Here is a 15703-nt window from a genome sequence, read left to right on the forward strand (position 1 = left end):
CACCCGTCGGCCTGGCGCGCTCAGGCAACGTTGTACAAGTTCAGTCTGCTGCCTGCTGCTGTTTCTCAGCACTCAAGGAAACAAAATTGCCGCAGTATTGTACCATTGTTTTGTACCTGTCATATAATGCACAATAGACTGCATGCGTTGAAAACGTAGCTTTTTCTCTCCTTAAACAATTTCCAGTTTCAGTTTTCACAATCTGTTAAAGACACATAACATAAAGATTGATACATGAATTTTCTTTTTTTTTTTCATTGTTTTGCCAGAACCACCTGTCCACAACCAGTTTTGGGGAAATCCCAAGATGGCTATGGCAGGATACACTCTAGGAAAGATAACAGTCTGTCACAGGGCTACTTTAGTGACATGAAGCCCCCCAAATCATGCATCTTTGGGTATGAACTCAAGGAATCAAATTCAAAACTATGGAAGCGTGAGGCCCCTCTGCTACCCCATGTTATAGCCAAATATTCATTGTTACAGTACACAATTGTTACATTGTTTCACTGTTACAATCCCTTTTTTCCTGGATGGGGTACTCACATAAAAATAACAGTCTGGTGTCACCAATTGGTCTAGCAGCGGTTCTTCACATTGTGACAGGAAACCACAGTCCTGTCCCCAAAGACATCCCACACAAACAGGGGGAAAGGATGCAAAAAGAGACGGAGCAGGTGTCAGATTCAAACCGGCGACTCGAGCCGCCTGGCAACAACGCCACGACATCAGCGAAAATGCCTCAGAAAACATAACAACGTGCTGATGTGTATAAGGAAGACAAGAGGAACGTAATAGCAAATTAGAAATAAATGGTTTATTATTATCTGCATTATCAGCGGTTTCCTTCCAATAGTGTAATATGTATGGGTGGTTACTGATGTGTTGCTAAGGAAACCAAGGTATAGCAATTTCCCCCCTATTATGTAGTAATAAACCTGTCAAGTATCACAAAGAGCAACTAACTAGAGCAAATCAGAATATAGTGTGGTGGGTGAACCCACTGAGGCCACTTACAGTACTTGACATCCCTGGGGACAATCTGTTGCTGTATCTTTAAGCAAATTATTCAACCAGAACTCTCGAGTAAAATATCCAGATACTCAAGAACAAATCTGTGAATAAAACAATGTGCAAAAAAACAACAAAAACTCATGTTGCTACAGAGTAATAATTTTAGGAAAATCAGTGTGGTTGTGTTGCTAATGTAATGGAAGGCAGCCATTCTGTCCCTGCTGTGGTATCCCTTTACTGAGAGCACAATTTCATAGTTTCTTAACTCCACACACAAACCACAATATTACAGCAGCCGATGTTTAATGTTTAACAAGACTGTCTTTGGGCTGACTTAGCAAAGTCTTTGCTGTTTTCAGTAAGCCTTTCCATTAACTGCATATACTTACATGCTAGTTATGAATATTCTATGAATGCATTATGAAGGTGCACTGAATGTTGGTTGAATGCATAATGAACGCATCATGAATTTGCAGTTAATGTAAAGTGTTACCAAGATGTCCTCTTTTCACTAAGTCTGTCTGTCAGACAATAAAGAAGTTAGCTAGCTATTATTATCATTGTTAAGTTTCCCAGTGCTAACTTCCTCGGGCTCCTTTGATATGAATGTATAAACAAGGCAACATAATTATTCATAGAGCACTATGTACATAAAAAGAATATTTTATCATCTAGACTTCACAAGAGCTTGCATTTTTAACTTGCAGTAAGTAAAAGTGGCCAGAAAAAAAGAATTGTAAGATGCACAATGCAACAAAGTCACAACACTTTCAGAACATTATTAGGTTATGCAATAGGGTACCTGGGTGAAAAGCCCTGTAGGATAATAGACCCTTATTTTGTCACTAGTGTGTCTGTCATAGCTCTTGTTAACTGCTGTTGTTCTGCAGATATTATTCCTCGGTGGAGCCGCTGTGTTGCCGTCTGCAGAACATAATTCTGAATGCTGGCTTTAAGCCCCAGTGGGGACTGAGGAGCTCATTAGTGAAATCCGAGCCAGTCTTCTGAACCTGAAAGAATGACCTGCTATAGGCCTTGGGGTGTCAGTGATAAATGGTCAAGGTCCAGGATCTGGTCACTGGGACCTGATGCAGCCATTTTGCAGAACCTGGCTTTCACCTCTCCACGGGAAGTTAGCACATCAAAGCAGCCAACATGCACGACATGCTTCATAGTGGGGGAATTCAGCCAACCAAACACAAGCAGCAAATGAGGAGCAAGCTGGAGGTATATAATGTGTATAAAACTATGGAGACAGAAGTTCTTTAATGGAATGAATGCCGTAGTAGAAACTTTCATCTGAAACATCTCCCATGCTATTTGATAGGTCTCCATGGTAACATTGATGTGTAGAGGGCTGTCAGTGTGAAGTCTCTCAATGAAGTGTTTCTTCTGCCTATAACGATTGCTTTTCTGATGGGGGTCGCTCTTCCCTTTAACTAATCATCTTGTTCCACTCACGGCTGCTCTTGCCAATTATTGTTTTGTTGATTTTTTTTTCATAGTGAAATTTTTGTACTTGGCCAAATTCTGAGGACTTTCCTTTGAGATGTCTGCTTCCCTCAGGGTTTAGGCTCCCTGGTTTTCCCTGCTAGTTTTACGGTGGCTTGGGACAATCAAACTTCCTGGCAAGCCAAACGCCACTGGAGTGCGGCTGTCAGGCTGGTTTTGATCAGCCTGCGTATATTGAATATGTCATTGGGACTGTCAAGCCCTCAATCCACACTTCAAAGGCTGCTTCCGCAACAGGCCACATACGTTTCTCAGTTTATTACATTGTGTTTCAGTACGACGCGGTGGCTTAGCAGATAGTACCGCGGTATCATTCCTCCCGGGGTTATGGATGTGATTCGGATCTTAACTGCATGTGTGGAGTTAGTAAGTTTTTGTGTTTTTTTTTAGGTATTCCTTTTTTCGCGGCCCGAAAGATATGCAGCTAGGTGAAATGGAGTCTCTGAATTGCCCTTGTTGTGTGATTGTGTCTATGTCCTGTGATCAATGGCACAGGAAAGTGTTTGATGCTGGGGGCACATGATGTACTTTTAATATAAAAGTCTATTTATTGGGGGCATGAATAAATACAAATTCAATACTGGGGGAACATGTCCCTCGGGGTTCCTGTGCTGCTGCCTGTGATCGACTAGCATCCCATCCCGGGTGTCCCCTGTCTCATGCTCTGAAATGGACTGGCATCAAGTCCAGGGTGTCCCCTGTCTCATGCCCCATGATGGACTGGTACCCCGTCCCGGGTGCCCCCTGTTTCATGCCCCGTGATGGACTGGCATCAAGTCCAGGGTGTCCCCTGTCTCATGCCCTATGATGGACTGGTACCCCGTCCCGGGTGTCCCCTGTCTCATGCTCTGTGATGGACTGACATCCCATCCAGGGTGTCCCCTGTCTCATGCTCTGAGATGGACTGACATCCCATCCAGGGTGTCCCCTGTCTCATGCTCTGAGATGGACTGACATCCCATCCAGGGTGTCCCCTGTCTCATGCTCTGAGATGGACTGACATCCCATCCAGGGTGTCCCCTGTCTCATGCCCCATCATGGACTGGTACCCTGTCCCGGGTGCCCCCTGTTTCATGCCCCGTGATGGACTGGCATCAAGTCCAGGGTGTCCCCTGTCTCATGCTCTGAGATGGACTGACATCCCATCCAGGGTGTCCCCTGTCTCATGCTCTGTGATGGACTGACATCCCATCCAAGGTGTCCCCTGTCTCATGCTCTGAGATGGACTGACATCCCATCCAGGGTGTCCCCTGTCTCATGCGCTGAGATGGACTGACATCCCATCCAGGGTGTCCCCTGTCTCATGCTCTGTGATGGACTGACATCCCATCCAGGGTGTCCCCTGTCTCATGCTCTGAGATGGACTGACATCCCATCCAGGGTGTCCCCTGTCTCATGCTCTGTGATGGACTGACATCCCATCCAGGGTGTCCCCTGTCTCATGCTCTGTGATGGACTGACATCCCATCCAGGGTGTCCCCTGTCTCATGCTCTGTGATGGACTGACATCCCATCCAGGGTGTCCCCTGTCTCATGCTCTGAGATGGACTGACATCCCATCCAGGGTGTCCCCTGTCTCATGCTCTGTGATGGACTGACATCCCATCCAAGGTGTCCCCTGTCTCATGCTCTGAGATGGACTGACATCCCATCCAGGGTGTCCCCTGTCTCATGCTCTGAGATGGACTGACATCCCATCCAGGGTGTCCCCTGTCTCATGCTCTGTGATGGACTCGTATCCCATCCCGGATGTGCCCTGTCTCATTTTGACCCTCTAAGAAGCTTATGGAAGATGGAGTTCACCTTCCTTGCAGGGGTACCATAAAGGGGGGAGGGGAAGTTAGACAATGCCAAGGGCCCCTGAGTGGTAAGACCCTAAAAAAATTTTGGAAAAAAAATTGGAACATACTTGGGGCCCAATATGATATGCTTTTATAGGGCCCAGAATCCCTTGTGGCACCCCTGTTTCCATGCAATTAGATTAAGATGATTATGGTATGAATCATGTGCTGATGCTGATGGATTGCTGCTAGCTTCACTTATCATGTTAACATTTTCTCATAGGGTTAGAAGTTGTGAATCCAGCAGCTAGAACCGTATGATTAGTTTCACAACAGTAGCCTTCCAATGGTGCGAAAAATGTCAGTGTGTGACCTGTGTTGCTGAATTAAAAAGAGAAGTCATTTACATCCAAAGAGCTACTGACCTGTAATCGTGTCAGAATAAATTATTATTGTGACCATGGTTGGTGTGCTTCTTATTAAGCATGGACATGTCTGCTTGCGAATTGACTGGAAATCCTCACCAAAGTGGTGAGGTTCTGGATTTCAAAGTTAGAAAGACTATCACATATTCATCTGGGGCAGCCAAACCTTGTGTCTAACTTCAATAGATAACCACATAGAAAGCTGACTGTCTCTGTCACTGTTCTCTCAAACTTCTGTATAAAACAAAGGCTTGTTGGCACATGGTTATTATTATTCATATGGGTCTTTGTCTAAAACAAATTAAGAAGGAATATATCACCGCCATTGTATACTGTGGACTTGAATTCTCAGATAATTAATGTTATGAATAAGTTACGCCTAAGAACCTCGCCAACTCATTGAACATAAAAGTGAAACACATTGATTGATCGCAAGTGAAATGCCTTCTGAAGGAAATTGATTCACAAGTGGCAAACTTTTCTCCTGGTACTCCATGCACACGTGCCACGTTTTTGAACAAAAAAAAAAAGAAATGAAAGCTGAGGGAAACATGAGAATAAATAAATTTCCCAGCCTTGTGGGACAGCGTTTGGCAGACAGACGAAAGGTCAGAGATGAGTTTTTGTGTTTGCTTTTGCCTGGAGATTTGCACACATTTCCAAGAGCACGGTGGATGATTTTTGCAGATGTAGCGCAGTATGAATGGGCTTTTGGGACCTGCCCTCAACATTGAGTGAACAGCCCCAGGTAGAATGTGCCAGACTAAGGTCCATTTTGAACTAAGTTTTTCTAGGTTGGAGGCATAACAGGGGCTATAATTAATATCATTAGTCAATGATATATTTTTAATTGAATGACAAGGGAGGGGCCACTCCAGGGGCCACTTAGCTTTTAGCTGTGGCCAGTGCCCCTGTGGCCCCACCGCTGTATACTATACTACTATTATACTACTATAATACTACTTACAGTACAGATCTCTTCCCTTTTCATACATGCTAGGGTGTACACCCCTACCAGTGACATGTTCTATCAAAGGTGCTTCTAGAGTGTGGAAATTTCAGACTGACTAAAATGCTGCTTTTAAGTACTACAAATCACAGGAGAACATTTTGGTGATTTTTGTTAGTAATATAACTAAAGCAATTCAAAGCAGACTGACTATAGTAACCTTTTTTTCTGCCTCAGGAGAAGGGAAATAAGGTTCTAGTGGTATCTATACTGAACAAAAATATAAACGCAACACTCTTGTTTCTGCTCCCATTTTTCATGAGATGGACTTAAAGACCTACAATTCATTCCAGATACACAATATTACCATTTCTCTCAAACATTTCTCACAAATCAGTCTAAATGTGTGATAGTGAGCACTTCTGCTTTGCTGAGATAATCCATCCCACCTCACAGGTGTGCCACATCAAGATGCTGATCTGACATCATGGGTAGTGCACAGGTGTACCTTATACTGCCCACAATAAAAGGCCACCCTGGAATGTGCAGTTTTTTGCTTTATTGGGGGTCTGGGGACTCAGAACCGGTCAGTATCTGGTGTGACCACCATTTGCCTCATGCAATGCAACACATCTTCTTCGCATAGAGTTTATCAGATTGTCAATTGTGGCCTGTGGAATGTTGGTCCACTCCTCTTCAATGGCTGTGCGAAGTTGTTGGATATTAGTGGGAACTGGTACACGCTGTCGTATACGCCGGTCAAGCACATCCCAAACATGCTCAACGGGTGACATGTCCGGTGAGTATGCTGGCCATGCAAGAACTGGGACATTTTCAGCTTCCAAGAACTGTGTACAGATCCTTGCAACATGGGGCCGTGCATTATCTGTCTGAGTGGCTGGTCTCAGACGATCTTGGAAGTGAACCTGCTGGATGTGGAGGTCCTGGGCTGGTGTGGTTACACGTGGTCTGCGGTTGTGAGGCCGGTTGGATGTACTGCCATATTCTCCGAAACGCCTTTGGAGACGGCTTATGGTTGAGAAATGAACATTCAATGCACGAGCAACAGATCTGGTTGACATTCCTGCTGTCAGCATGCCAATTGCACGCTCCCTCAATGCTTGTGGCATCTGTGGCATTTTGCTGTGAGACAAAACTGCACATTCCAGGGTGGCCTTTTATTGTGGGCAGTATAAGGTACACCTGTGCACTACCCATGATGTCAGATCAGCATCTTGATGTGGCACACCTGTGAGGTGGGATGGATTATCTCAGCAAAGCAGAAGTGCTCACTATCACACATTTAGACTGATTTGTGAGAAATGTTTGAGAGAAATGGTAATATTGTGTATCTGGAATGAATTGTAGATCTTTAAGTCCATCTCATGAAAAATGGGAGCAAAAACAAAAGTGTTGCGTTTATATTTTTGTTCAGTGTATGAATTACATGAGAGTTGCAAGCTAGAGGACTAGAGAAAAAATGATCCATGGATAAAAGTTATCTGAATTAGATGAGCTTTTGAGATGTCGCCACTGTTACAATACTTGAAAATGTACTCTTTCTCATAGCTCAGAGGTTTGTCCTCAGTGTCCAATGATAAAGTGGCATATGTATCTATGGCCCAATCGGAATGAAGCTGCTTTCTTTTCTGTGTGTCTGGTAGCACAGACCAGGTGAAGACATTGTGGGGCTCCATTTGTAGTGCTTTGAGCCTCAGAAAAGGAAACACATGGTTGGGACAGCTCTGAGTATTTTAAATAAGAGAAGGTTCACCAAATCATGGTATTTAGTTTCTCGCCATACAGGCTCAGTGAACTGATTCACTCAGTAAGTAGTGAGCAGCAAACTAATAATTATGAGTTGACCTGTCATCCTCTCAGGTTATTTTGCTATTCATCTTCCTGATGACTTGGTTACAGTATCTTTGTTCTTGCCAATTTCAGTCTATCAGAAAAATGAAGTTAGATCAGCATGCATGTTATTTCATTTGTGTGAATGCAGTGATCAGACTACAATTTTATGTTATAAATTTGCCTCATCAAGAAACAAACCATGCATCGGGTGTTCCACTTCATTTATTAATGAGTAGTTTTGTTTTGTGAAAACATTGAAAGCAACCCTGACCTGGATAAGAACGTTAGAACAGTGGCTCTCAACCATTTTTTATTCCAGGACTCCCGCCGTGTCCAAGAAGTCATGTTTGGGGCCCCCCTACCCAGGTCATGATATTGAATTTCCTGTATGCATTCAGCAATGACGACAAAAATTGTAGATGTTTATTAATAAAAACATTGTGTGGTTACACTCCCAAACAATGTCATTTCCTTTGAACATGTCTCAAACATGGTTTCACTCCATGATGTCCACCAACACAGCTTTTCCCTCAGTTTGTGATACAACTCTCAATAGAGAAGCTGAATGTTTATGAATAAACTAAACATAAATCCTATTTCGCAAATGGCTCTAAAATTAGAAACCCGACAAACATCAAACGAGCGCTTAATAACTGCGAAATCCCTCATTTTATAGTATTAGTCTTCAACAAAATAAAACAAATATTGCGAGGCACAAATTTTTTATTAATACTTCAAAACAAACTGAACCAAATGACAATTCTTCCTCACCTTTCCCCTCCGTGAGCTTCCCTGCAAGACAATAGCTGTGTGGTTTGATTTTAGCTGTGAATTCTGGGATTCCGCGTAATGTCATGCTGTTCATAACCAAGAAAGAATTTCTATAAAAAAATCTTTAATAAAGCTGTATTTTTAATGCACAATTAAAATAAATCAATATAAACTAGGGCTGTTTATAGCTATTGAAAAATAAATTACCTGGGGCTTGCCTTTTTTGTTAAAGGAAGATAAATACTAAAATACTCAGGGCTCAGCTTAAAATACTCGAGGCTGTAGCCCTGAGTGATCGGACCTGACGACGCCCATGATAAAAGCAGTATTCTGTCATCCTGTATCACATTTTGAGACAATATCGATATGCTGGAAAAGATATATACCGCCCAACCCTAGCTTTAGCAATGTCATATTTTTTTTGCATTACTTTTAGTGGACCTCGGTCTCCTGATAGAGAACTATTGGCTTAGAAGAAGGATGGATGGATGGATGGACGGATGGAAATAACTGCCCCTGATTGGTTTGGCAGAGGTGTTTGCAAAACTGTAATAACTGCTCTCCATATGGAAAATTTCCCTTCCCTCTTGGGAGAAACACTGGGTATATATATATATATATATATATATATATATATATATATATCAATATTTACTCAAAGGTAGACTTGCTGTCTTAATATATCTTGTAAAAGTTGTATTTGAGAAATAAACAGCATTAACGGCAATTTAAAATGAGATATGAACAAGTCATTTAAAAATAACAATGATTTAAGATGTGCTCAGCGGAGGTCAGCTGAAGAAGCAGTTGCAATATTGAGTTAATGACTTGAGATGCCTTGAGATACATGGACTGGAGATAAGAAAGACTACTCCAGGATCCTGCAGGGGTCTCTTTTCACAGCTTACAAAGCTTTTTGTAAGATTTATAAACATACTTTTTCACAAGAAATACCTGGGAAACTTATTAAAGCAGTTGGTGTTTTTTTCTCATAACATTTCTCTTTTCCTGTGGCCTGTTGCATCTCCACAGACAAGCCCGAAACCAAACAGTCACTGGGGTAGAAAAATGCCATATTTGATCAAATCTCTCTTGTATCACTTTCCATTTAGTACATTTATTAATTCACTCATTACTTTATGTTCCCTTGCTGTGATTCAAAACTAATTTATGGCCTCATCTGTCTATCATAAGGTTTCATGGCGATGGGAAAAAAATTAAAATCCCAGCATCTGTCGTATTGGATGATTTCGCCTGCTGTGTACTGCCTGTGATCTTATTTATTCATTGAGATCTTCATTGTTTTGCTGCTCGGGACTGGGGGTGCAGCAGACAAAACCTCAGTGGTTTATCAGTTTGAGCAAAGTGTGCCTCTGGAACTTTTTTGATATGATATCTGTTGCCAAGTTATCATTTTGCTTTCGTCGAGGCTTTGGATATTCATCAAACAATTATCTTTGTGTGACAAAAAAACATTTCCGTGGTGACCTTTTTATGCCAAATTTGAATGAATCGCTATAGCTGAATGAATTTAGGTGTAACGTAACTGGTTCTTATCATTTCCTTTTATGCAATTTGACTGAAGCCGGCACGCTAAATTAAGCCAATATATGACGGTGTGCGCCTTTTATTGCGTGTGTTGACAGAAAAAGGTGTTCATAAAGTGAGTAAGCATGGTGTTTAAGACATGCAGGAGCACACGCTGTGGGTTTCCGTGTTGGGAGAATTCTTCCAGTGTTCGTCACCCTTGGTTTTGACAGCCAGCCACCAGCGTGGAATCGCTTTCGCTAAGAGAACAGAGCTATTGTTTGCGCAGGGCTGAAGTTAACGCTAGCCGAATTAGTTTTAATAGCCGGGCGCTAGAGTTCGCTAAGGCCCAGGCACCATCAGGATATATCTTGATTAGATTAAGGAAAATAAAAGTGAGAGATGGCACGCGCTTGCTGTATGGCGGGTCGGCTTCTCCGCTCAGTTTTGGAGGCTTGTGGTTGATGCTGCTATCCAGACTCTTTGTGATATCCACAGCCAAGCAATATATGCCTCTTTAACAAGGTCTGGCCCTGATATCATTCAAGGAAGATAGGGGAAACTTGGAAGGTACTGAGAAGAAATGGAAAAGCATCCGTACTACCCCCCTTGGGGGGAGAGGGTTCTCTGGTATGTAACCCTTTAAAGATTGCTTTTCTCAGGAGCCTTCAGTGACAAATCCCAGTACTGGTGTCTGGAATCTTCAAGGCTCCCATATCCTTGGTGAGGTCACTTCTGTATGTATGTCACATGCCTGGGCATCTCCTTTTCATGTTTTTTCTATCCCAAGCTATCATTTTGTACTACAGTATATTCTTTAAAAAATGAGTTTGGATTGCCTTCCAAACAATGACGATGCCCTTTTCTTTGTCAAGCTTTGTAGACACAGACTTCAGTGGCCACTCCAAAAAAGAGCAAAGACTTCCCCCGAGCCCACTTATATGAATCTGTAGGCTGCCCCGCGGAGTCGCTGGCCAGTCTTGCCTCAATGCCTCCCATCCCTCTCTCCCTCCCTGCCTCCGCTGTTCGCTCCGGGTCCGTTCGTCAAGGAGAAACCCCTGCGGGCAGCCGCTTCATAAAACACGAGCTGAAGTGGGACGTCTAACGGGTCAACAGAAAACCGAAAGGTACACAGAATAACGCCAGTGGGACCCCTGGACATCTTCCCCGTATGCAGCGGGGGGAATATAAAGCAAAAGAGGGCTTATTGTTTCATTACTTTGTAAGATGGAGGAACTTTAATAGGACTTCACAGGAAGTCCTGTGGGAGATTCCTGAAGGATGGAGAGGCATTTAGCTGAGTAAAGTGAATGTTTAAGGGCTTTGAAAAGAGGCTCACACTGAGCTTTTCACTCAGCTTTCTCAGGTGTTTCAGCATGATGTTTGGCCTGGCATTGACAGTTTGGCACAGGCCTCAGGCATAACCGGATTCCGTTCGGCGGTATTGATTTAGGCAATGTTACATATCGATAAAGCCTGTCAGACAAAAAACTAACATATTATATTGTGATTTCACCTCCACTTGATCACTGAAAGTCTCTACCCTTGATCAGCGTAAAGCCCAGACTGCCTGGCAAAACCCAAGTAATGTGCTCTAAATCAGGAGAGAGCCATTTAAGTCCTGTTTTAGACTGAGGCAGTATCATTTACGCTCGGATAGCTGATGTGATTTCCCTTGTTTGCTTTTGGATTCCATTGGAAGTTAGATTTGGCTATGTTTGGATGCCATGTTATGGATAAACATAAAATCCCGAATAGCAGTTTCTATATATATATAACAGCTTGTCTAGATATAATAGCTTGAATGAGATCTATATTTTCTATCATTTCCTTTTTCTAGATTTCAATGCAAACATCATCAAAGCGCACATGTTAGGGAATGTTGTAGTTGCCGGAGACATTCAAGCCATTTACGCATTTCTAAAATTACAGCTAGTTTGTTACAGCTAGAAGCAGATACATGACCTGTTTATGGGGTTTGACTTTGCTTAGTGCCTGAATCCTGTACACTGCTGCATACTGAGCTGGGCTCATAATAAGCTCACTCGGCTCTGCTTTCTGACACTGACAGATGTGCTGTATAAGCTATTGACACTGGAGTTATTTAGCCAAACAGAATTGGGTTCAGCTTGACACAGGATGTGCCACATGGTGGCCATCCGTAGCGCAGGCAGGTCCACGGAGACGTGCAAGGCTCAGCCGGGGGCGGATTAATTCACAGGTTTTCCTAGCTTTAGCCCAGGGCCCGGCAAAATCAGGGGACCCGCCTCGGAAGGCATTGAATGGTTAGAGATATTTAATCTGGCCAATCGATCTGGTGGCACCCCTAAGCTCGGCAAACTTTTGACTCACAAAATAGCTCAAGTAGTCCACTGGGGGGAGGGGGGGCTCCCAGCTTTGTCATTCTAAAGCGCCCAGAGAAGTTAATTCGCCGCTGAACTCAGCTGCATTTGGGCAGGCGACCGGGCAGTGTACAGTGCGTGATTGCTTCAGGGGTAGGGCAAAAATCCACAGTTGGGTACTGTAGTGTGTGTCTTTTGGCTCCTTCATATCATCATTTTTTGTGGGACTGCAGTTTGATAAGAAGGGGTCAAAAGAGGAGAAAAAGAAGAAAGAACAATCCAGTGAAGGATTTCTGCAACATTCCTTGATAGGTCCTCAAAAACATAGGGTGTGCAGCCTTCCTGTGACCATTGCAATTTCTGTCTAAAAGCATTCCAGCAAATGGCCAAGGCTGATTCTTACATGTCCTAACGCTCTTTGTAGAATCGTGCATTTTGATGAGGGATGAGGAGAATCTTTACAGAGGAAGTTGGAATGTGTGGTCTAATGTGAGCGCTTTGCAAAATGCAGGTGGGAAGTGAATGCTTGGTTGGTGGCTTTTCACACCTGTGTGTGTGTGTGTGTGTACAGTATGTGTGTGTGTGTGTGTGAGCGCATGTGCGCACGTTTGTGAGTGTGACTTTTGTGTCTTTAAATCAACTAAACCTCTGTGTTTTGTTGAAAAAGCAGACACAGTCTCCTATAGGGAGTTGCATGACATTTAGACAGAAACGGAGAGCACGGCCAGAATCGATCACAGCCATTCAAACACATAAATAAAGATGCTCCTTGAAATTTGACCTTAACTGCTGGTTCCTGCCCCTGTGACTGTCTATGGAGATGCTCCACATCAACCAACCACAACTGACCAACAACTGATTATTGGTTTTGGTGTCATACTATAGCAGCATACCACCATATTCTAAACCATTGTTAGTTTTATTAATTGCTTCTCATTTGCATTTGGCCCACTCACCAAGCGTCTCAGCTTCAGGCCAGCCACAGGTGGGAACATGTACCCTGAAGTCTAACTGCACCCTGCACGCTGCCTCAGAACAGGAGAGCGGGGGCAGCTGTAGCACGTTGGGACCGCCTGTCCAGTGTGACAGTTGCGAACTCCAAGCCTATTCAAGCCCCAGTTAATGAGGTCCTACTTTCACTCACTGGTGCTGCCCTTTGCTCTGACATTGATCCACAGTTAGGCTCATCTCACACAAAGCTGTCATTGTAGCCTCAAGATCCTCCGGCCACTAGGGGGTGACATACTGACAAGTGGGCCAAGACGGACTCAGGTAAAATTGAACCAAAGCTGTCAGTGTATATACACACACATATGCAAATGATTTAAAAAACAATAAAAACAAAATAATTTATTGAAATTAATATATTATGAACAATATATATGTAAAATATAGTCATAAAATATAGCCATAAAATAGTCAATATAATAGCTAAATATCTCATGTAAATGGTGTGTTTGCTAAGATAATGGTATACTGAGTATTTTGTTACAGAATTAGTTAACAGACAGTGATTATCTTCGGAGTGCTATTGACCACTGACATCCTAATACGTTTCACCCAAGATACAAACCACTCTTACCCTTTGTACAACATGAATGAGAGAGGGATCATGTTTTTTTTAGTCTACTGATATAGACTAGAGAGGTTTTCCACTTTAAAATAATACTACATTCTCTCTTGCAAATTACAGGATGTCTCATAAGAAAACCACCTTTAGGAAGATAATGAGAAGATACTGGATATTAAATGTCAGCTTTCGAAATTTTAAAATCTTTTTTTCTCTTTTAAAAAATAGCACTCGTACAGAAATACGCTAAACAATGCAAAAACTTTGAACTTGTTTATGTGTTCTGTCAGTGTCTACATATAGAAGAGCTTGGAATTGATTACATTTCAGTGGTGGTCACAACACGGGGGGGGGGGGGGGGCGTTATAGTTGTGAGACTGTAGGGGGTGGCTGATTTAATCTCATGCTGACAAACACCCTTGCCTGTACTTCTTCCCTTACTCTACCTATCCTTTCTCCATCCTTTCGTCCAGCTCGCTGTCAGTACTCTCTCCTAACTTTTTCCCCGTGCGCCTTTCCCTGTGTTAAAGGGGATGTCTGGAAACACATCTTGTGTGTACATCCTGCAACCCCGAGGCATCTGAAGAACACATTACGTACATATGGCTCTCTGTCCCTGCTCTGTGCAAAATCCCTCTAACTGCGGATAACGGTAAAGCGTGTAGTTTTTGAGCCACATTATCTATACTGACGGTAAAATTAGATGTCTGATACGTCAGGTACTGCGAGACAAGGGAACCCCTTTATTTCTTGTTACTCTGTGCCTTGCTGTAGCGCCGACTGCACTTCGTGACCTCACATCTGCTCTGACTGCGCAGGGAACTAAACAGCCCGTTTGCTCCCAGAATGATAGACGCCCTTTGTCAAACTGAGTGAGCTTTTGAAATTATTCACATTAAGCTAGCTGTGCGCCTTTCACGCCTTGCGGATGCGGAACTGCGTGTACATATTAAAACCCAGAAGGCAAACAGGGGGAGGAAAACGTTGTATAATGAAAATAAAAAACACTCTTTGAGCTATTGTTGAAATGTTTTGTAGAAAAAAATAAAAAATGCAAATGAGTATCGCTGTGACTGTCACGAGCATACGCTACATCACAAACGAAATCAATACCATTTGATCAAGAAGTGGGGGGGGGCATACCTCGTGGAATTTGCAGGGAAATTCCTGCACTGGTTAAACATCTGCCTGAGAAGCAAAGGTTCTAAGCTCGACATGCACTAAGCTGTCGTGCCCTTCTGACTTGCAGTCAGGTCAGTGCAATGCTTCATTCCATGTATTACCAGGGCTGGGCCTCTTAAGTACAGGAACCATCTCTTGTGAGTGATTCAGGGTGCCTGCTGCCCAAACTTTCTGGTTTGTTTACTAAGGATAATGGGTTGTGTAGTGCCAGGAGATTGGCTGTAAGGGGAGGGGGGGGGCTATCTTGGTCTCTTGTTCCCAGTGTCTTCCAGTGGAGAAGTGGTGAGAGGGATAGAGGTATTGGACAACTCTCTCTCACTGTTGGAGCAGGCGATGCAGTCTGCAGCCAAGTGGAGACTGAGCGATGATAATTCCTGTACAGAGGATTCCAGCCAGATTCTGTCCCAGACAATAGATGCAGCTTGTTTGGGAGGGCCCCGGTTTTAAGGAACTCGCACCGCCGTCTCACTCCAGACGGCTGGCCCCCACAGGACCCTCAACTTTCCCCCCACCTCCCCAGTCCCCTGTCGCTGGTAACTGTACACAGAGAAGCACTGCAATTAAGTTATATGTCAAACAGATGTTTCAGATTCTCCTTGTTAACAAGATTGCCAGTTTTACATTCTACCGAGCTGAGACGCGATGGAATGAACCGGAGGTTGTGAACATTTCAGTCCAGGCCCTTTGCACACAGGTGAAACATTGGAACAATTTTTGCAGTACAAAGTGGTGTTTAGTGAATATTATTGCTACTTTCATTTGCTGTTCTCCATCTT

The 15703-nt window shown here is 43.3% G+C and overlaps 1 protein-coding gene and 1 long non-coding RNA gene across 7 annotated transcripts in view; both read left to right on the top strand.

The window, feature by feature from the left end:
* cacna1g (calcium channel, voltage-dependent, T type, alpha 1G subunit) overlaps positions 1 to 15703 on the top strand; it is a 192548-nt gene that overhangs the window by 40066 nt on the left and 136779 nt on the right. The window lies entirely within an intron of this gene.
* Positions 2342 to 5395, top strand: LOC125742050 (uncharacterized). Of its 4 annotated transcripts, none has more exons than XR_007397992.1 (3): positions 2342 to 3309; positions 3724 to 3999; positions 4138 to 5395. It is a non-coding gene; the product is annotated as an uncharacterized LOC125742050 (long non-coding RNA). The 4 variants fall into 4 exon arrangements; XR_007397993.1 differs by having other exon boundaries at positions 2342 to 3217; XR_007397991.1 differs by having other exon boundaries at positions 3249 to 3355.

This window comes from Brienomyrus brachyistius, chromosome 5 (assembly GCF_023856365.1).
Source record: "Brienomyrus brachyistius isolate T26 chromosome 5, BBRACH_0.4, whole genome shotgun sequence".
NCBI classification, from domain to species: domain Eukaryota; kingdom Metazoa; phylum Chordata; class Actinopteri; order Osteoglossiformes; family Mormyridae; genus Brienomyrus; species Brienomyrus brachyistius.